Consider the following 16,674-nt stretch of genomic DNA (forward strand, 5'->3'; position numbering starts at 1 on the left):
GTGGTGATAAGCCTAGACCTACTTTTATTAGTGCTAAGTTAAATTCTGAGTGTAAGCAACAGTTAACTGATTTGTTAAAGGAATATAAAGATTGCTTTGCTTGGGATTATACTGAGATGCCTGGTTTGGACCGATCGGTTGTTGAACATCAGTTGCCTATCAAGTCTGGGTTTCGGCCACATCAACAGCCAGCTCGCCGATGTAATCCTAATATTCTTCCTGATATTAAGGCCGAAGTAACCAAACTTATTGAGGCCAAGTTTATTCGGTAGTGTCGGTATGCCGAGTGGATCTCCAATGTTGTTCCAGTCTATAAGAAAAATGGGAAGCTTCGGGTCTGCATTGATTTCAGGAATCTTAACAAAGCTACGCCGATGGATGGCTACCCAATGCCAGTTGCCGATCTGCTAGTTGATGCTGCGGCTGGGCATCGGATTATCAGCTTTATGGATGGCAATGCAGGATACAATCAAATATTTATGGCTGAAGAAGATATTCCAAAGGCTGCATTTAGATGCCCTGGTCATGTTAGGTTGTTTGAATGGATAGTCATGACCTTTGGCTTGAAGAATGTTGGTGCTACTTATCAGAGAGCCATGAATTTTATATTTCATGAGTTCATCGGCAAGCTGGTGGAAATTTATATTGATGATGTGGTGGTTAAGTCTGGAGACTTCACAAAGCATCTTGCCGATTTGCGAAAGGTGTTGGAATGCACAAGGAAGCATGGTTTAAAGATGAATCCCAATAATTGTGCATTTGGTGTATCGGCAGGGCAATTTCTTGGTTTCATGGTGCATCAAAGGGGGATTGAAATTAGTCGAAGATCCATTGATGCTATCAACAAAATAATTGCCCCTACCAACAAGACTGAGCTCCAGTCATTGATCGGCAAGGTAAATTTTATCAGGAGGTTTATATTTAATTTGTCTGGTAAAATTCGTGCTTTCAGTCCTCTTCTTAAGTTGAAAGTGTAAGTGCATTCCCCCCCGATGTGGGTTTTGATAATTAATGACAACAAAATTAGGGACTAACATGTTTATCGAGCATAATTTACAGGTGTTAGTCCATTGATGGAATTGAACGAAAACATTCGGTGAATTATAGCACCCCTAAATTTCCAATGGATGAACAGTGTTTCGACTCAAGTGGCTACAAAGTTTTTATTCTTTGCTTGAGTTATAGGAAACGCCGCACTATCAAGAGGGATGCAAATTGAGTTGGTAAGATGAGGATAAGAGTGCTCAGGTCAACTTAGCTCTTGTGCTTGAGAGACACACTTGCACGCACGAAGCACTAGGAAATTTCTTCTCTGCTAGGGTGACCCGGTAGTACCAACCCATCCTTTCTCCTAAGTTTTGCGAGAAAATAAACTACCGGTAGTACCGCGCTCGGGCCAGTGGTACCGGCCAGCACCAGAAGTACCGGTGTGAAACGCCGGTAGTACCGGCAGGCCAAATCTACGCTGACTTTGGTTGTGGAGATTTGAACTGCCGGTGGTACCGGCCTTCCACCGGTGGTACCGGCAATGGTCGGTAGTACCGACAAAAGCCCGGTGGTACCGGTAGGCTTATTTCTCGCAAATCATAGAGACTTCTTACCGTTAGATCTAAGGTAGCCGGTGGTACCAGTGGTTGCCCCGATAGTACCGGCAGTTGTTCAGGACCTATGTATAAATAGCTCTTCCCTCATTTCTGACCGTTAGCTCTCCCATTCCTTCAACTCTAAATCTAAGAAATCAGTCTCCAGGCTTTGTCTCACCCACTCTCTCTCCCTCTTTGCTCCTAGACTTCACTCCTTGAGAGATTCGAGCTAGAGAAGTGAGATTAGAGAGTTGGGAGCTTCGATTTGTGACTTGAGCACTTGGATTCTTCGTCTTGCCGGTTTGGTTTGCATTTGTTACTCTTGGGTTCTTAGAACCCTAGCCGGCTAGGCGTTCTTCGTGGTTGCCCGTGTTGATTCATTTGTGAGGGCACCCCGAAGTGTTTGTATAACCCTTTGATTCTTAGTGGAAATCTTAACCTATCCTGTGTGGTTGCTTGAGGGAGGAGACCTAAGTGGTCGGACCTTCGTGGTCACCTCAACAACGGGGACGTAGGAACTCCTTCGTGGGGGTTGCCGAACCTCGGGAAAAATATCTTGTCTTGCTGTGGAGGTAGCATCGACTACCATTGTTCTTGTGTTCTTCGTGTTCTTCCTCTCTACTCCCTTTCATAGGTGAACAAGGGCCGATCTACGTTTTGGAGAAGAACCGAGCCAAGGGAACTTCAACATCATCCTCTACTACATCTAGGAGAGTGGGGTAACTCTCAGATCTGAAATCAAAACTCAATCTACTCTAATTTCGTAGCTCTCATAGGGCGTCGGTAGTATTGGCTGTCTTACACCATGTAGTACCGGCCCAAACTGTCGGTAGTACCGGCAGGCATTTAACTTCCGCAACTTGAGCTTTTGAGTTTCAGGTTTTTAAGATACGCCTATTCACCCCCCCTCTAGGCCAATTGGATCCTTTCAATTGGTATCAAAGCAAGGTTCCTCGTACAAACGCTTCACCGCGTGAGGAGCAACATTGGCCAAGATGGATCCAATAGCACAGAAGCAAATTGTTGATCAAATCACAGCACAGATCACTACATCCTTGCAGCTACAGCAACAAGAGCAAATGCAGAAGATGCAAGCAGAGCTTGACAAGATGAGAGAGCTCCTAGGCAAAAAGAATCATGAATCGGGTAGCAAAGATGAAAATGAAGATAGTAGCAAAACATCAAGGAACTACAATAAAGCTAGCTTTGATTGTGGTGGTTCAAGCAAGAATCCAACCTTGTCAATGATCAATCCTGGAAAACCACCTCCATTTGATGGTGTAAGGTACACCAATTGGGCTCATAGGATGAAGCTACATCTCATAGCCGCAAGATGTTGGGAAGTAGTGGACATTGGAGTAAATCCGCCGCAAGATCCAAATGAGTGGACACTTGAAGATGAGAGAGACTTTCACCTAAATGCAATGGCAGCCACCTTGATCTTGCAATGCCTCACTCCGGAGGACAACAACAAAGTAAATGGTATGGTGAATGCAAAGCAAATCTGGGACACTTTGAAGGTGTCATTTGAGGGAGATAAAAGTGTAAGAGTTGGAAACATTGAACTCTTACAAAGTAAGATTGAGAATTTTTGCATGGTTGAGGGAGAAACAACAAAGGCCATGTTTGATAGATTCATGTCCTTGATCAACCAAATTAGAGCACTTGGAGCAACAACATGGGATGACAACTCTGCAGCAAGAAAGATATGTAGGGTGTATAGACAAAAGAACAATATGCTTGCCTCCGTCATTATGGAGAAAGACAATTACCACACGATCACACCTCAAGAGATGCTTGCAAAGTTGATGCATCATGAAGTCTTGGATGATGAAGCTAAGGAAGCAATGAATCAAAGAAACAACATTGCACTCACAGCATCACATGGAAGTGATTCAAGTCATTGTAACAAAGGGTGTTGTGAGCATAAGCATAATAATGATGATGATCTTAATAAAGAGCAAGCTATGCTAGTGGGAAACTACAAAAATTACTTGAGAATGAAGAAAGATAATATGAGGAGATATGGAGGAAACAAGCCATACAAGAAGAGGTTTTGCTATGAGTGTGGTGACACCGGCCATCTTGCGGCCGATTGTCCTAACAAAGAGAAGAAGTCAAGATACAATGAGCAAGGTGACAAGAAGTATAAGGACAAGAAGAGAGGTGAAGCACATCTAGGCCAAGAATGGCAATCCGACAGTGACAGTGATGATGACAATGATAATAAGAAGAAGAGTATGGCTGCCCTCGCCATACAAGAGGCATCTTCCTCAACAAACATCTTCACCAAAAATGCGTCATCGACCTCTCTCTTCACCCACACTTCTTCATCACCTAGACTCTTCGCCAACCTCTCCAACGACGACCATGACACTCCTACATGTCTCGTGGCAAGAGGAGATAAGGTATAATTTGACTCTCCCACTCACACCACTAGTAAATATGATAGTGATGATGAAGATGATGAAAACTATGCATCAAATCTCATTAAGAAATATGGTAAAGTTGCTGCAACTAAAATCCTAAAGCTAATATATGCTAAAGATAAGCTTGAGTCATGCATTGAGTCGCAAGGGGAATTGCTCCTAGAGGAAAGGGAGAAGAACCAAGGACTTGAAGCATGTCTCTCCAAGGAAAAGGAGAGGGCTGATAAGTTGAGTGTAGAATTGTCTTTAGCCAAAGATGCTAATGATCATTTGTCTAAGGGACATTCTTCACTTAATGACTCTTTGGCTAGCCTAAAGAATGATCATAGTTTGGCTCAAGAGAGCCTTACAAGCTTGACAACTAAATATCATGAGCTTGAACTAAACTATGACAAGCTTTGGACTAGCACCTCTACCATTTCCAAGGATTCCAAAGCTTCAACAAGTAAAAGCTGTGAAAGATGCTTAAATGTTGATATAAATGCTTGTGTTACTAACCTTGTTGAGCTAGCAAAGAAGGACAAGGAGATCCAAAGATTAAACACAATTGTCAAGATTGGTTGCAAGTGCAAGGACAAGCAACCGGCAAATGTGTTCAAGGCATCAAGGCACCCCATAATCAAGGATGGCCTCGGTTACAATAGGTATAATGGTAAGGCCAATGGAAGAAACATGCTAAATGGGGTGGCTTGTGTGAAGTTCAACAAGAGTGTGCCTCTTGTTGACCTTATTGACAAGGTGAACAATATTGCTACTCCTACAATTCCACTTACAAACAACAAGAACATCAAGAAGAAGCAAGTGGAGGTGCCCAAGCAACAAGTGCCTATTTCACGCAATCACATTTGTGATTACATGTGTTGTTGGGACAAGGATGGTAAGATTGTTGTGAAGTATGTGGGTGCCCTTAAGAAGAGACAAATCTTAAGGAGTGTTTGGGTGCCCAAGTCTTATATTTCTAACCCCCTAGGTCCCATCTCGGGACCTAAAACAACAGCTTAATCTCGTGTTGTAGGAATACTCCTCCAGTGGACCAAAATGGGTGCTTGATAATGGATGCACCAATCATATGACCGGAGAGAAGAACATGTTCACCTCCTTTCAACCAAATCAAGTTGCATGTGAAAGGATTGTCTTTGGTGACAATAGTAAAAGAGATATCCTTGGTTTGGGTAAAATTGCTTTCTTAAATGATAATTCAATTTCAAATGTATTACTTGTGAATTTGTTGGGATACAATTTGTTGTCCATCTCACATCTTTGTGAGAAGGGTTACAATTGTCTCTTTACGGATAAGGGTGTAGAAGTCTCTAGAAGGTCGGATGCCTCTATTGCTTTTACGGGTCAACTTAAGGGCAAGCTCTATCTAGTTGATTTCTCATCTAGTAGAGTGGGGTCCAAGACTTGTTTAGTGGCAAAATCTAGCATGGGCTGGTTATGACATCGCTGTCTAGCTCATGTTGGGATGAGGAACTTGGCCGATCTTCAAAGAGGTGGATACATCCTAGGACTAACAAATTTTTCTTTTGAGAAAGATAGAATTTGCACTGCATGTCAAGCGGGAAAGCAAGTTGGAGACAAGCATCCCACTAAGAACATCATGACTACAACAAAGACCACTTGAGTTACTTCACATGGACTTATTCGGACCCAATGCTTATATAAGTATTGGAGGTAACAAATATGGTTTTGTAATTGTTGATGATTTTTCTTGCTTCACTTGGATGTTTCTTTTGAGAGATAAAGGTGAAACCCAAGGGATCTTCAAGAAAGTTTGAAGAAGAGCTCAAAATAAGTTTGAAGTGAAGATCAAGAAAGTGAGAAGTGACAACGAGATAGAGTTTAGAAACACCAACATTGAAGCTTTCCTTGATGAAGAAGGCATCAAACATGAGTTCTCGGTTCCATACACTCCACAACAAAATGGTGTTGTGGAGAGGAAGAACCGGACTCTCATTGAAGCCATAATAGCAATGTTGGATGAATACAAGATTTCAGAAAAAGACTATTGGGCGGAAGCCATCAACACGTCATGTCATGCTATCAACCACTTGTAACTCCACAAGTTGAGGAAGAAAACCACCTACGAGCTTCTAACCGGTACAAAGCCTAAGGTGGACTACTTTAGAGTTTTTGGATGCAAGTGTTTCATACTCAATAAGAAATCCAAAAGCTCTAAGTTTTCACCAAAGGTTGATGAAGGTTTCTTAATTGGTTATGGTACTAACGAACATGGCTACCGTGTCTTCAATGAGACCACTGGTCAAATTGAAATAGCGGTAGACGTGACTTTTGATGAAAGCGACGGCTCTCAAAAGGAGCAAGTCAATGCTGAAATTTTAGGTGAAGAAGAACCATCTCATCAAGTGATCAAAAAGCTTGCTACCGGTGAAGTGAAACCCGTTGAAGAATAAAAAGATGATGCACATATGCAAATTCCTCATGATCCAAACTTGCATCATGGGTCAACCAATGCCCATGATGATACTTCCACTTCAAGAAGGGGTCATGACTAAAGGGAACAAGCTAGTCAAGATCCACAAGGTGGTGATCGACACAGTCAAGATCTTGATTCTCCAATCAACCAAGACTATGAAGATGAAGATGATGGTCTAATTCAAACAAGAACAGCAGTGCCTCACCCAAGAGTTCATCACTCCATCTAATGGGATCATCCCGTTGGGAGACACACAACGAGGGGACCCAGATGGGGTGATTGCCATGCAAGAGGAGCTAAACAACTTCACTAAGAATAAAGTCTAGTCCTTGGTGGAAAGACCCAAGCAAAATGTGTTAGGTACCAAATGGGTCTTCCGTAACAAAGAAGATGAGTATGGCATGGTCACAAGGAACAAGGCACGATTGGTAGCCAAAGGTTTCAGTCAAATCAAAGGTTTGGATTTTAGGGAGACCTATGCACCTGCAGCTAGGCTTGAATCTATTCATATATTACTTGCCTTTGCTGCTCACCATGATTTCAAGTTATTTCAAATGGATATGAAACGTGCATTATTCAATGGCCCCCTCTCTGAAACCGTGTATGTGGAGCAACCGCTGGGTTTTGAAGATCCACATCATCCCGACCACTCTACAAGCTTGACAAGGCACTCTATGGTCTTAAACAAGCCCCTAGAGCTTGGTATGATTGTATCAAGGATTTCCTACTCAAACAAGGGTTGAGATTGGAAAGGCCGATCTCACTTTATTTACTCGCAAAGTCAATAATGATATTTTTTATGCCAAATATATGTTGATGACATTATATTTGGTAGTACTAATGCGGACTTCAGTGAGCAATTTAGTAGGATCATGACCAAGAGGTTCAAGATGTCCATGATGGGGGAGTTGACATACTTTCTTGGATTTCAAATCAAGCAACTCAAAGACGACACGTTCATAAGTCAAACCAAGTACACCACCGACATGCTAAAGAAGTTTGACATTGACAAGGCCAAACCCATAAAGACACCAATGCCAACAACCGGACATCTTAACCTTGATGGAGACGACAAGGCCACTGATCAAAAGGTATATCATTCCATGATTGAATCTCTGCTTTACCTTTGTGCATCTAGGCCTGATATTATGCTTAGTGTGTGCATGTGTGTATTCGAATAGGCAAAAACTCTTGTGAAAAATTGTGTAAATCTTTCAAAATCTATTTTTCACAGCTCAAATGTGTCCATAGTTATGTAATGGCTTCATGAAATCTGGACAAATTTGAGTTGGTTTGAGTATACTATGTGGTTCACCTCCTTTAGAATTTCTGCTCACTGGTTTTTGACCTCCTACAACTTATGACATTCAAGCATAACTGGAACACAGAGGTTATTTGTCAGTTTTGGGCCACAGTTTATAATGATGTAGAGCACAAGATACTTCACTAGATGACCAAGGGACTTCACTGGCACTATGATTACCGCCAGTTCTCCCACCTTCTTGGGTTTGATCACCATGACTGTGATGCTCCTAGCTTATATGGTCATTATCCAAATGGTGTGGGTAGGGCTGATTTCATTGAAGCAGCCTAATGTTGATCTGACTAAGGCAAATGGTAAGACAGAAGGTCTAAAGCCCTATTTCTATGTGCTCAACAATTTGCTCTGTGCTACTATTAACCCAAAGGTTGGTGATGCTACTTCAGTTCAGAATCCTGCTCCAACCATCATTGTTTGCTTTGGGCTTAAGAAGAGGTTCAGTGTGACAGATCTCTTGTGGCATCACATTGAGGAGGGTTCCTAGACCTCCAACTAGTCCTTCCTCTATGCTCGGTATCTCATGTATATCATTAAGCAAGTCACTGGCTTTGCATTCTAGCAAGACAGCAAGCACCTGGACCGGAATGTCAGACGTATATATGCTAAGTCCAAGCAAAAGGGAAACGGTCAACAACAGATGCTAGCTGCAATGGTGCAGCACAGGATGATGAGGTGCAGCGTGACACTGAGTTTGAGCAGCAACAGGGCTTTCAGTGAAGGTGGTGGTGGTGATGATGATGATAATGTTGAGTAGTTCACCTACTGCCTTTGCCCCTTGGAGCTTCATGAAGCCTACCCTTTTTGGCATTTGATGCCAAAGGGGGAGTGTTAGGCTTATCTCATATGGTATTAGGCTTGGTATTAGAATTATCTCGTGTGGTGAACCATGTGGTAAACTTAAATTTTGTGTATGTGATGGTTGATTGTCAGCTAAACACCTTTGCTTCATTATTATATCCTACTTGTGTTAGCTGATTTGGGATTGTGCTGATGCAATGTTGTTTATGAATGGTTATGATAAGCTAAGTCCTTTTCTTTCTTGCATAACCATTCAAGTTCTTTCTTTTTATTCTTTGTGATATATCTTGTCATATGCATCACACTTTATTATCTCACACACACTTAGGCACCCCACAGATTGCAAAATTTAGGGGGAGCTTGTTCTTAATGTATGCCATCTTGATTCTAATCAAGATTTGAAATTCTGAATCCAATGCATACATAAGGGGGAGCTCAACTTAAATTTTTGGAATTCAAAAGCTTCAATTCTTTCAATTTTTATAAGCCTAAGTTGGTTGTCATCAATTACCAAAAAGGGGGAGTTTGTAAGTGCATTCGCCCCCGATGTGGGTTTTGATAATTAATGACAACCAAATTAGGGACTAACATGTTTATCGAGCATAATTTACACGTGTTAGTCCATTGATGGAATTGAACGAAAACATTCAGTGAATTATAGCACCCCTAAATTTCCAATGGATGAACGGTGTTTCGACTCAAGTGGCTACAAAGTTTTTATTCTTTGCTTGAGTTATAGGAAACGCCGCACTATCAAGAGGGATGCAAATTGAGTTGGTAAGATGAGGATAAGAGTGCTCAGGTCAACTTAGCTCTTGCGCTTGAGAGACACACTTGCACGCACGAAGCACTAGGAAATTTCTTCTCTGCCAGGGTGACCCGATAGTACCAACCCTCAGGGCCGGTGGTACCGGCAGTGCCAGCCTTTCTCCTGAGTTTTGTGAGAAAATGAACTACCGGTAGTACCGGGCTCAGGCCGGTGGTACCGGCCAGCACCAGTAGTACCGGTGTGAAACGCCGGTAGTAACGGCAGGCCAAATCTGCGCTGACTTTGGTTGTGGAGATTTGAACTGCCGGTGGTACCGGCCTTCCACCGGTGGTACCGGCAATGGTCGGTAGCACCGACAAAAGCCCGGTGGTACCGGTAGGCTTATTTCTCACAAATCATAGAGACTTCTTACCGTTAGATCTAAGGTAGCCGGTGGTACCGGTGGTTGCCTCGGTAGTACCGACAGTTGTTCAGGACCTATGTATAAATAGCTCTTCCCTCATTTCTGACCGTTAGCTCTCCCATTCCTTCAACTCTAAATCTGAGAAATCAGTCTCTGTCGATGAAAGCTGGTCGGCAGTCTACCTTGGGGTATACCCACGGTAGTAGTTTATCGGTAGACGGTGCGCAAACTACGAACTTGATGGTGACGCAAGACACAGGCAAGCTTTTTATCCAGGTTCGGCCGCCGAGCTGGCGTAATACCTACGTCCTGCGTCTGATTGTATTGATTTGTGTTGAGAGAATAATGTGTCCTAGGGGGGTCCCTTGCCCCTCCTTATATAGTCCTGAGGGCAGGGTTACAGATGTGGAAACTAATCCTAGTCGGTTACAATTGCCATAGATAGTTCGATATCAATTCCTACTCTAACCGACTAGAATCCCGCTTGATCTCCACATCTTGTTTCCTTGCGCGAAACTCCAAACTGTCGGATCAAGCCTTGAACTTGTCTCGTAATGGGCCAAGCCTCCTGGCCCAAGTCTAGCCGTAAGGGTATAGGGGTTTATACCCCCACAGTCTCCAAGCTTTGTCTCACCCACTCTCTCTCCCTCTTTGCTCCTAGACTTCACTCCTTGAGAGATTCGAGCTAGAGAAGTGAGATTAGAGAGTTGGGAGCTTCGATTTGTGACTTGAGCACTTGGATTCTTCGTCTTGCCGGTTTGGTTTGCATTTGTTACTCTTGGGTTCTTGGAACCCTAGCCGGCTAGGCGTTCTTCGTGGTTGCCCGTGTTGATTCATTTGTGAGGGCACCCCGAAGTGTTTGTATAACCCTTTGATTCTTAGTGGAAATCTTGAGCTATCCTGTGTGGTTGCTTGAGGGAGGAGACCTAAGTGGTCGGACCTTCATGGTCACCTCAACAACAGGGACGTAGGAACTCCTTCGTGGGGATTGCCGAACCTCGGGAAAAATATGTTGTCTTGCTGTGGAGGTAGCATCGACTACCATTGTTCTTGTGTTCTTCGTGTTCTTCCTCTCTACTCCCTTTCATAGGTGAACAAGGGCCGATCTACGTTTTGGAGAAGAACCGAGCCAAGGGAACTTCAACATCATCCTCTACTACATCTAGGAGAGTGGGGTAACTCTCAGATCTGAAATCAAAACTCAATCTACTCTGATTTCGTAGCTCTCATAGGGCATCGGTAGTACCAACAGTTGTGTCGGTAGTACTGGCTGTCTTACACCGGTAGTACCGACTCAAACTGTCGGTAGTACCAGCAGGCATTTAACTTCCGCAACTTGAGCTTTTGAGTTTCAGGTTTTTAAGATACGCCTATTCACCCCCCTCTAGGCCAATTAGATCCTTTCAGAAAGCCGATCAAGAATTCGTTTGGGGGAGAGAGCAACAGTTGGCCTTGGATGAAATCAAGAGTTATTTGTTAAATCCTCCAGTTCTGATTCCACCGCAGCAAGGGAAGCCCTTCAGGTTGTATTTGTCTACCGATGGGATGGTCATCGGTTCGACTTTAATTCAAGAATTCGAAGGGAAAGAGCGTGTGATTTATTATTTAAGTAGGAGGTTGATTGATGCTGAGACCAGGTATTCGGCTATTGAGAAACTGTGCTTATGCTTGTATTTCTCCTGTATTAAGTTGAGACATTATATGCTATCGGCCCAATGCACTGTTATTTGCAAAGATGATGTGGTCTGATACATGCTATCTATGCCGATCATGAGTGGTAGGATCGGTAAGTGGATTTTGGCACTGTCAGAATTCGATTTACGTTACGAATCGGCTAAAGCGGTTAAAGGACAGATTATGGCCGATTTTGTGACTCAACATTGCGGTACAGTGGAGACTTTGGAGATTGTACCTTGGACGCTCTTCTTCGATGGATCCACGTGTGACCGGGGTGCAGGAATCGGCATAGTGTTAATTTCCCCTCGGGGAAGGAAATATGAGTTCTCCTTGCCGATTGTTGCCACGTCAACAAATAATCAGACTGAGTATCAAGCTTTGATAAAGGGGTTGGAATTGCTAAGAGAAGTTCATGCTGATGCTGTTGAAATCTTCGGGGATTCTATGTTAGTTATAAATCAATTGGCTGGAAGCTATGAATGCCGAAGTGAAATCCTCATAGCTTATCATGAGAGGAGTATGCAACTGTTAAAGGAATTCAGGGATTTCCGATTAGAGCATGTTCCTCGATTGCATAATGAGGAGGCCAATCGGTTGGCTCAGCGTGCCTCGGGATATCAGCCCATGATTAATGCAATATTGGCAACCGGTGTCGATGATTGAAGAAAAGAGATCATTGATTATTTAAAGGATCCATCCAAGAAAGTGGAGAGGCGTGTGCGGTTTCAAGCTACCAGTATGTACTCCTCGAAGATGAGTTATATTACCGAACCATTGACGGGATTCTTCTCAGATGTTTAGGTGATGATGAAGCTAAGAATTTGATGGGAGAGATCCATGAAGGGGTATGTGGAGCACATCAGTCAGCCTTTAAAATGAAATGGATGATCAGAAGAAATGGGTATTATTGGCTGACTATACTTGAAGATTGTTTTAAGTATTTTAAGGGGTGTCAAGGATGTCAGAAGTTTGGCAATGTTCAAAGGGCACCTGCATCGGCCATGAATCCTATCATTAAGCCTTGGCCGTTCCGGGGATGGGCTATTGACTTGATCGGCCAGATTTATCCACCATCCAGCAAGGGGCATAAGTTCATCTTAGTTGCCATCGATTATTTCACTAAGTGGGTTGAAGCTATTCCTTTGAAGAAAGTTACATTGGCCAATATGATTGATTTTGTGAAAGAGCATATTATTTACCGATTTGGAATTCCTCAAACGATTACTACCGATAAGGGTACTATGTTCACATCGGGGAAGTTTGATGAATTTGCAATCGGTATGGGAATTAAAGTATTAAACTTTTCTCCTTACTATGCTCAAGCTAATGGGCAGGCCGAGGCATCTAACAAAGGAATTATCAAGCTTATTAAACGAAAGATTGAAGAAAGTCCTAGGAAGTGGCACACGTTGTTAAACGAAGCTTTATGGTCATACCGGATGGCTTGCCATGGATCGACCAAGGTTTCACCTTATCAGTTGGTGTATGGGCATGATGCAGTGCTACCTTGGGAAATTAAGACTGGGTCTAGGCGACTATCATTTCAAGATCAATTGGCTGCCGATGATTATGCTACCTTGATGACAGACGAGTTGGATGATCTAGCAGGACATCGGCTGAGGGCTTTGATGAGTATAGAAGAGAATAAGAAGAGAGTTGCCAGATGGTAAGATAAGAGGGTAAAAGCTAAGGAGTTTGCCGATAGAGACTTAGTATGGAAATTAATCTTACCGATCGGGACTAAGAGTTCAAAATTTGGGAACTGGTCTCTCAATTGGGAGGGTCCCTATCGAATAACTCGATCGACTCCTGGTAATGCTTATATTTTAGAAACCCTCGAAGGAGTTGAATTTCCCAGAGCATTAAATGGCAAATATTTAAAGAAGTACTACCCCAGCATATGGGTCGATGCATGAAAGTATAAGTGCCGATAACACTCCTATCGGCTGGATCAAAATGTGTCTGGGGCCGGACTTAATGTTTTAAAAGGTGCTGATAACAGTCCTATCGGCTAGACTAAATATCAGGAAGGTTGGAAAGCAGAAAGGGGCAAGTGTGTTGCGGATGAAGAGCTCACATGGTCAACAGCGCCTGGATAGCTGATATAGCGCGTAGGCGGATTTGGTTGGCTGCTTCTATCTCTTTGATGTCTTCATCGGCAGAGCCTTCCACTGGCTTCAACTTCTTCTTCATTTACAGCGCCGTGCGGGCTTGGACATTTCGCTCTTGCTCAAGACGCTTGATCACCTCAGGCAGCTGGTTCTCCTCTTGTTGAGCCTGGGACAAGGCTTCTTCCACTTGCTTGAGTTCTGCCAGCAGGGCCTCTCTTTTTGCTGACAGATCAGAGATCTTATGCTTCAGAGCATCTCCCGAGGACTTTAAGATGCCGATGTTCTTGTGCTTCTCATCGGCAAGGAGCTTCACCTTCATCATCTCCTCAGAGAGCTGGGCATGAGCAGCTCTATCGGCAAGACGTTGCAGCTCTATCGGCAAGACGTTGGGTAGCCCTCTGGTACTGCAGTAGACGACTCTCTAGATGTGCAGCTTGAAAGAGAACTTCTTCAGCATCGGCAGGGATTTGGCCTCTAAGGGTCTTGAACAAAGCCTTGGCCAGATTAGAATCATTGATTAGTTGGGCTGTGTTTTGATGGAGGAGGGTCGACAATTCTTCCAATTTTGCCCTGATCTCTGCCGATGTGATTCCAACTGCCCGAGAGGAGCTTGCTTCCTCACCTTCATCTTCGGAGATGTCGATGGCGAAAGAGAACAAACTGTCGGGAGAGTCTTGCTCCTAAAAAAAGGAATAAAACGAGTTATTCTATGGTCAAGTATTGATAAATGATACAAACAGAGATTGGATAACTTACTTGTTTTAAGGCAATCTCTCGCCTCTGACTGGAAGATGCCGATGGAACTACAAGTTGATCGGCTGGGGTTGCCGATGGGACTATGTCAGCTGAGAGAAAAACAAAGGTAATTATAAGGTAGGGAAAATAGGTTCATCGGCAATAATTTCATGAAAAATATGTTACCTTGAGGAGGAGCAATACTTGTCTGAATGGAGGAAACTACCGATGCTATAATGGAACCTGCTGGATCGGTAGTTTGCTCGTGCACGTCAGCCGATGTGTCTTCTGACTGAGGTACTTCCGGCTGGGGCTCTTCTGCTTGGGGTTCTTCCACTTGGGGTGCTTCTTGCGGCTGAGAAGGAGATGGTACTTGCTGTGTCTGTGTTTCTAGAGAAGAGGGAGAAGATTCTACCGGAATTAGAGATACCGGGGGAGGAGGAGGCGTTGCTACTCTTTGGCGCTATGTTTGTGCTCTGGTACTCTTGGCACCTTTTCTCTTCGGCTGGCTGGACTGGGGGGCATCGGCACTTGTGCTTCTGGTCCTTGCCGATGTGCCAGTTTGCTGGTACAACGATGAAGATTCGTGAGTACAGGCATATTAGCTAGAAGAATGAAATTGGTAAAGAAATTTGAAGGTTTACCTTAAAGGCTTGCGCCAAAGCAGAGGCGGCTACCGATGGAGATGTCTTTGAATGCTTGGTGGTGACCTTCTTGAGGCGTACACCTCGATGCATTATGGCAGCCAAGGTAGGAGCGTTGTTGCCGATTGAGGAGATCGGGCATGATGGAAAAAGATCAATCGGCTTGCCGCTCCTGCTGACCGATGGAGGAATGTTATCAACCTGCAATGTGATACACAGAGTGAGTTACCGATGGAAATAAAAGTGAAAGAATTGAGGCATCGGTTTGGAAATACTTACAGTGTTATCAGGAACTCTGTACTGAGGGTCGATCATGCCGCGGTACGTGAGAACCGATTTGCAGAACAAATGCTCCTTCCATTCTTCCCACCATTGTTTGTACGCCTGAGTGATGAAGAGGGCTGGAATCCACTCTGACAAATCTACATCTGTATCGGCACTCGGTGGCGATTGAGCTACTCGAATCCACTCGTGAAGGTTAGTGATGGCTTCCCTAGGTTTTATCACATCGTCATAACAGAGTGCGATCGGCAGCTGGCCGAAAGCTAGTTGACGGGCTAGTGCCGATGGGTTGTAGAACTCGTAAGTCTGGTTGGAAGTTTTCCCACTGCCAAAGAAATTCACTGGTATAGCTCTGGGAGTGATCAGTGCCATCATCACATCATGATCCTTGTTGAGAGCGTCATTGAATGGATGGAAAACCAAAGGAAACATAGTATGTGGATCTTCATAAGGCATCCACGCTCACTGCTCTCTGGTCAGGCCTTCGTACAAGGTTTTAAAGAATCGGCTGACCTGGTCTGCGTTGCCACCAGTGCCAGGAAGAACAATGACAGCCTCGCCAAAGTTCAGAGGAGAGTGAGTTGCCGATTCTTCTTCATCTAGTTCATAATCCTTGGCTATGTCCCTAGGGAAGCGTTGTGTGAAGAGGTTGAATTCAAGACGCTTGTGCATGTGAAGGCTAAGCCACATATTGATAAACCGCCAGGGTCCTCCTAGGTTGCCGATGGACTGGCCGAGCAAGAGTTTCCTGGTTACTTGATGAAGGAGGTGGTAAGCCGCGCCAAGCAGGTATCGGCCGAGGGGAAATCGGCCACCATTGGCTAGTCTTTCTGCTACTGCCAGATAGACAGAAGTTGGTCCTGCCGATCGACCATAAAATACAAATTTGTCCAACCACATGTTCAGGAAGCTGGTCTGTTCCTTTATGTTGACAGGGCCTGTTCGTTTGTATTTTTGGATGTACCCTGACCAACCGCCGATGGAGCGAGTTTCTACCTTGGCACTGGGTTTAGTATCAAAAAAGTGGGTGCTATCGGCAGAAGATACATCTAGGCCGATGAGCATAACCACATCGGCAAGTGTGGGGGAAGCAGGGCCGTGACCAAAGACAAAGGCATTAAGAGTGTCCGACCAGAAATAAGATGCAGCTATCAGCAATGACTCATTCCTATGCATATCGGCAATGGACAACCTGATGCATTGATCCAGTTTTCTCTCACCCCATTGGACTTTGTTTGAGTGGCTGACTCTCAAAAACCAATCCTTCCATCCCACGGTAGGACTGGGCCAGGAACGGAAGGTATCCTTCCACAGATCCAAAGAAAAATTCTCGGTTCTAAAGGGGATTCTGTTTGTTTCTGCGTTGATAAGGTCGATGGGATCTGGATCCCCTAACGGACCAAGGCATTGGAGATGTGGTTGATCGGTACGGATGACAATTTTATTGGACAGATCCTAATGGTTTCAAGGATAAAAAGAAGAGCA

The sequence above is a fragment of the Sorghum bicolor genome, chromosome 4, assembly GCF_000003195.3.
Source record: "Sorghum bicolor cultivar BTx623 chromosome 4, Sorghum_bicolor_NCBIv3, whole genome shotgun sequence".
Lineage (NCBI taxonomy): Eukaryota > Viridiplantae > Streptophyta > Magnoliopsida > Poales > Poaceae > Sorghum > Sorghum bicolor.